The sequence below is a fragment of the Haemorhous mexicanus genome, chromosome 9, assembly GCF_027477595.1.
Source record: "Haemorhous mexicanus isolate bHaeMex1 chromosome 9, bHaeMex1.pri, whole genome shotgun sequence".
NCBI lineage: Eukaryota > Metazoa > Chordata > Aves > Passeriformes > Fringillidae > Haemorhous > Haemorhous mexicanus.
Genome location: NC_082349.1, coordinates 21,214,858 through 21,221,101, shown reverse-complemented (window position 1 = coordinate 21,221,101; position 6,244 = coordinate 21,214,858).

The window sequence follows — 6,244 nt, the reverse complement described above, 5'->3', positions numbered from 1 at the left end:
AGTTTCCTTCTGCTATAATTTCAACCCTATAGGGGTCGCGTACAGCCGTTCAACCTGTAATTTACAACCAGCGCCGCTTCTGCTACAAGCAACAGATGCTCACGGTCTTGTAGAGAGAGTGTACACATCTGTGTTTACATTTAAGAACAGTCCTGTGGCATAGATGATTACGGCAACACAGACGCGACTCTCTTGTTTAATGTATAGCTCAACACCAGCATATGCTCTCTAGAGAACAGCTTTGTCTTAAAAAACCATTCCAGGAAATTTGAACATAAAGCAAGCTCCGAGCAGCCTCCATCAGCAGATCAGTTTCCTCTTTAGCGTTGCGTAAGGAACACACAGCATGTCTTCCCACAGCCAAGCACTTAATCACATGGTAAGATGAAGAACTTGTATGATTATGTATGCAGTGTGATCTCCCCTGTAATCTTCTTGCAGCTTGTGGAAGTAGTGCTGTCCCTCATTCATTATAAATACATAGAAATATAGTTTTTATAGCATGCATATCTGATTGATCCAGGCTGCACACATAATATGCAGCAAAGTAAGTCAGAATGTCCCCAACTGTCCTGTAGCATAATCCTAGGGAAAGGCAAAAAAGTAGTAGTAAGGAGTAAAAACAAAAAACACAAACAAACATAAAAAAATTGAGTGTCTGGAAAATAAATGCTCCTAGTTTTTTTCCTGTCCTAAAACATACAAAAAATGAATTTATATACAGTTTTCTAGTAAAAAAATAAACTACAAGGGTAATTCTGATGCCATTGTCAGTTTTGCATTCCTAACAAAGAATTCCCTTCAAAACTCCTAAATGTCAAGAAAAAATTGGCTCTGAAAGAAGTCTTTTTACTGGAGTAAAATTAATAAAGAGATATCTTACAGAGGAGATCTAGGCATTTGGCCTTGACCTATGGCTTCCCCTTTGAGAACATTTCTTGGGTATACCCTAAAGTAATCCTCAGAGTCTTTGCTGTTTAACAGACCACAAGCGCCTACAATATATCGTACAAAGCAATTCTCTGGGTACTGCACTCATCAGCTCTCTGTTCAAAAAAATGGAAGGTGAAAACCTTTCAGCACCTAAAGGGACTAAATTAGTACTTAGCTTGTATCAAGTTATACCAAAAGCCTCCTTTCTTTTCAAGTAAAAGACCCAGCTCCAGATTTTTTTTAAAAAAGACATTACCCTATTTAGCTAGAAGGTCCATTGCATTAAGATGTAGAAAGAAAAAATAGGGTTACGTGCCAGATAATTTGTCTGTTAAAGTTCAATAAATACAATTGATCCAGTTATTAATCAATATTTTCAAGAAAAACTGGATTATTTCACTCAATCAAAGAAGTAGATCAGTAACCCTCATAAGTTATAAAAGCCTATGTGTACTTGGAGCATTACCCCATATAACCAAGCTCCTTAGGCAGATGTAAATTTACCCAACAGCAGCCCTGCCCAGCCTCCCCTGGGCCCTCCCCCCCATTCCTTAACTGCTCTGGGACCCGGTTAAGCTCAGCCTTGAGCCAGCAGCCCTTGTCTGAGCCTTGGTTTAGCTCTCTTTGTCTGCTGGATCTTTGTTGTGTTGCCCGTGCCTTGCTGAGGGTCCTGACCCGCAGGCTGATTTCTTACTTTGATTTCAGAGCTTTCTTTTTGTTGTGGGTGTGCCTGGCTGGGGTTGCTGCTGCTGCTGAGGTGTCTGGGGCTCGGGGATGCCCCTCTGTGGTGCTGCCTCCTCTCTCTGCTCAGGTCCAGCCGGGTGGCCTCTGCCTGGGGGCCCTGCCCTGCTCCCCGGGCTCTCACACTCACCCTGCTGCTCCTGGGGAGAGAGCTGGCCCTTGCTGTGCCCTGCCTGAAAAAAAAACAAGGCTGACTGCTGAAAAAAATACAAGCAGGAGTGCCAGATGATTTTAGGAGGTTTGAATCAAAGGCAACCCTTATCTGAAAAAGCCCAATCTATTATAGGGCTATATTTATGTTCTGAACAGGTGACTAGAAAAGACTCTCTATATTCAGTATAACCTTCTTGACCAAAAGAGTCAAAGTCAAAAGTGTCAGAAGTATAGATTTTAAAATATATTTAGAATCTTTAATCAAAAGATTCTCAGAATAGCAGAAGAGTTCTTAAAAAACAGATGTAGGTAATGTAACAATCCTGTGTTGTCATTGATAAAAAACTTCTGTAAGATTAAAGCACTGGAGGTTTTTAGGAGAAATTCCTAAATCTTTAAAGAAGTTAGATGTTACAGGTATAAAACCTCAAGTATTCAAGAAAAACACGTTTTACAAAATGCCCCAGTTACAGTAGAATAAAACAAATAATTCAAGAGCTGTTTGCTCTCCTGAAGAATGTAAAATTTCAGTTACAAAATTGCAGGAGTTAATAGGCAATGCTCTTTATGGACAGGTGATTCAGTGGAGAGCTGAAGCACCCTGTCCTGGAGTGTTGAGTGCCCTGCAAAATGGGGATGTGTCACAGGACAAGGCAGAACCCAGCTGAATCTCCACTGATGATTTTAAATCATGATTTCTTGCTTGTAAATGATATTTATCTGAATGACAGCACCAGTCTGTCTGAATTAAGACACAGTAACTTTTTCATGCTAAACCAGTCCAATGTTGTGTGCTAGACAAGAAGTGGTAAAGAAAAATATGTGAAAAAAAAATCTAAATTTGCTATAGCTTATTATATGATAATAGGATTCCATATAGTTTTTTAAAGAATTATTTTATAATGTTAGTTTAAAACTGAGCTAATTACATCTATATAATGAAGCAAGTATTTATTTTACCTTAAATAAGTTAAAACCACTGAACTTTGTTGCCTCTTAAATATTTATTGTATTTATGTTCTTTAATTATGTCCTCCTGTGTGTGAAGACTGCTCCATCAGGTGATATGAAACTTCTGGATGTATTTAACAGACCACTTGAAATGTGTAACAGAGCTGGATTTGATCTCATAATTTAAATATTACTCAACTTCCCTGCAGTCCTTGGAGTTACGCCAGAAATGATTTCTGGCTCATGCAGTAGATGATTTTCAAAATCTTAAGATTATTAAGGAGAGCTTCCTTCTCATGGAAAAAGAGCTCCAGTATCTAGAGCAGACACCTAATAATGCAATTCAGCTGTGTTATCTTTTAGTCTATTAATAATATATGTCAAATCTTCTTCCAGTCTCTGAGGTTTTGTGATATTTATAGCACTTGATCTAAGTGGATTGTATTGATGTAATTTAAATATTTATTGTATATGTATTGATATAACACTAATTAAAAGTTTTTTCTAGTAAGTTAAATGCATTTTTTGCACTGTTTTTGCTCTTCTGATACTAATCAGTTTTGATATCAAAAAGCCTTATAACAGTAAAATCAGTATAAATGTAATAGAATTAAAAAGAAAAAAAACCAAAAAAAGCCAAGTAAAACAGAAGCCTCCCACTCTAACATTTAAAATAAGATGTCTTGGGCAAAAGTATTTCCTGACTCAGATCTTGTCCTTTGCAGGTCCTTTGCAGTTCCTTCAAGCAAGGTAAAAATCCGTGTGCCAAGTCATGGACTATTCAAGACTCATTTTTAACAAACAGGGACTTTGTAAATGAAACAGCTCCAAAACATGCCAAACAAGGTCATTTGCAGAAGAAATTACAGTTGTGGTAGAGCTAGTTTCCAAATAAAAGGTAAGACTCAATTTCCTGTTGATATAAATGAGGCAGATCTCTGGATTTGTGCTGGTGGTCACTGTCCCAGATGTCCCTGTAGGAGGTTAACTACACCTAAGAGTGTCTGTATCTTCCAAAGAGCAATGGCTTTCTCAGGAGTGTGCCTAATGGTTTATCTGTGAAAGACCTGAGGCTCTCACCTCCCCACTATTGTCAGCCAGTCATACTGCAGTCAGCATTTATGCCTTCTGCACAGCTCTGTGCTACTTACTCCAGTTTCAGGGAGACCAGTGCAAACCTGAAGAATGAATTTCACAGCAGTGTCTCACCATGGATAAACAGTTGGATCAATGATACACAGCTGGTACTTCAGCTTCTGCTCTGCATACAAGTCAAAGCAGAATCTATTTGCACGTGTTCATTGTCAAACCAGCAAGCTATTATCTGCTTTTTCTCTGTGGCCTCTTCTTTCCTCCTAGACAACTCTGAACAGTATGGCACACCATATAAATTATACCTATGCACCATGCATTTATGAAAGCCAAGTCTGCCACAAGTAGCTTTTTTTTCTTGTTCAGGAAAAACAAATCTGTTTTTCTTGATTACCTTGAACTTTGGACTATTGGCACTAACTCTTCACGTGTTTTAATGACACTGTGTTGATGTCGCTTTTTGAGTGGTTCTAATTCATATATGGTATTAATAATGCACATACAGCACTTAATATGATGCATAAGAAAATAGGTGGAACACTGAGACCTTGGACAGTGACAATGCTGGTTATTATTAGGAACCTACTGGTAGGCAGTGAGAGCTTAGGGTAGCACTGTTTTTCATTCCCATGTATGTCATCTGTCTAGGTATTGTAGTCAGTAATGAGTTCAGACACTACTTGCATATTCTGGTGAGGGACAAGAGAGAATGTTAATTCATTAGATAAAGATGTAAGGATGATGGTATGAGGAGAAAAATGGAATCACAGGCTGTACTACTTAGCAGTATTACATTGCTGGGATGCAGTGACCTTCAGCAGTGTTCACGTTCCTTATTCCAGATAGGGGTGAAGTATGTTCAGGCTCTGCCTATTCCAGTGTTTTCCAGTTATTTCCCACAAAATGTGGAGGACCCCCTGGTGTGCTTGCCATGCAAAGAATCTGGAGAAATGGGGTGACAGGGACTTAATGAAACACAATGAGGACAAACATGAAGTATTGCATATAGGAAGGAATGGTCCCTTGCAACCACAGGGAGCAGCTGTGCTGAGAGGACATGGGGGTTGTGGCAGAGACCATGAGACCAATCTGAGTGTGGGCCAGCAGCATCCTGGGCTGTATTAACAGAAGTGTGGCCAGGAGATGGGGATTATCCCCTTCTACTCTGCACTAGCTAGACTGTATTTTTACACTAGTCCAGTCCTGGGCTTCCCAATATCTGAAGATCATGGATAAACTAGAAGGTTCAGCAGATGGTCACCATGGTGTCTGGGGACTAGAGCACTTGCTCTGTGAAGAGGGGCTGAGGAAACTGAACTTGCCAACCAGGAGAAAATAAGGCTTTGGGGCAACTTAAAAGGAGGCATTCACCTTGCTGGTACCTACAGAGAGTTTACAAAGGAAATAGGACCAGGCTTCTTGTACTGGGGTATGGTGGGATGATAAAAGACAGCAGACAACAAAGTGGAATGAGAACAGCTCAGTGTTTAGAAGAGATCTTCATCCCTGTGAGGACAGTCAGGCTCTAGGCCAAGCTGCCTGAAGAGATTGTCCAGTTTCCATCTTTGGAGGTCTTTAAGGCTGAAATACAGACCTGAGTAACCTGGTCAGAGTTCATGGATGAGCACACTTTGAGCAGGAGGTCCCTTCCCACACCACTTACTCTGTGACACAATGAACCTATAACGCAATCCAGAAGTCTTTATCTATCCAAGTCCTAGTAGCAGTAGCCCTTTTTCAAACAGTAGTCCATGGTCAGACACTGTAGCACATTAGCTTTATTAATTACTCTGTGAGCAAGGTTACAGAATTTCTGCTGTAATGCTGAAATGCATTTTCCATGGCTGTGTGTTGGCTGAATATGCACCAGGAAAGCAAAGCTCAATTCAGTGGCAGCTGAAATTCCTTTTCACTGCAACTCTCTTGTGGAGAGAGAGACTGTTTGGTGACATTTTCTATCCACTTACTCTTAGACCACCTGTGTAATTTTCCATTAACTCCACTAATTTATTTATGAAGCCATTATGAAGAAAAAAACCCTAGACATTTTCTCTTCTAGTGTTTATTCTGTTAGGCCAAGTAGCCAAGCTCTTTCAGACTGCAGTTAGATGGGGATGCTCTTCACGCACCTTAAACTGAGCTCTCCACCGCTAGATTACAATGGGACTAGAATGAGCCTAAGTAGCCAAACTAGGTCTTTTGCGGCGTTTGTAGGATTTCTCTGATTGAGCTGGAAACGTTGAGCTGGGACAAGCGTCTCAGTGCGGACGGGAGCGCTGTGACGAGCCCGAGGGGCTGCGGGCCGCCCCTTCCCGCAGCGCGCATTTCCCGCCCAGCGGCGGGAGGGAGGCACGGGCGGAGCGAGCCCCGCCGC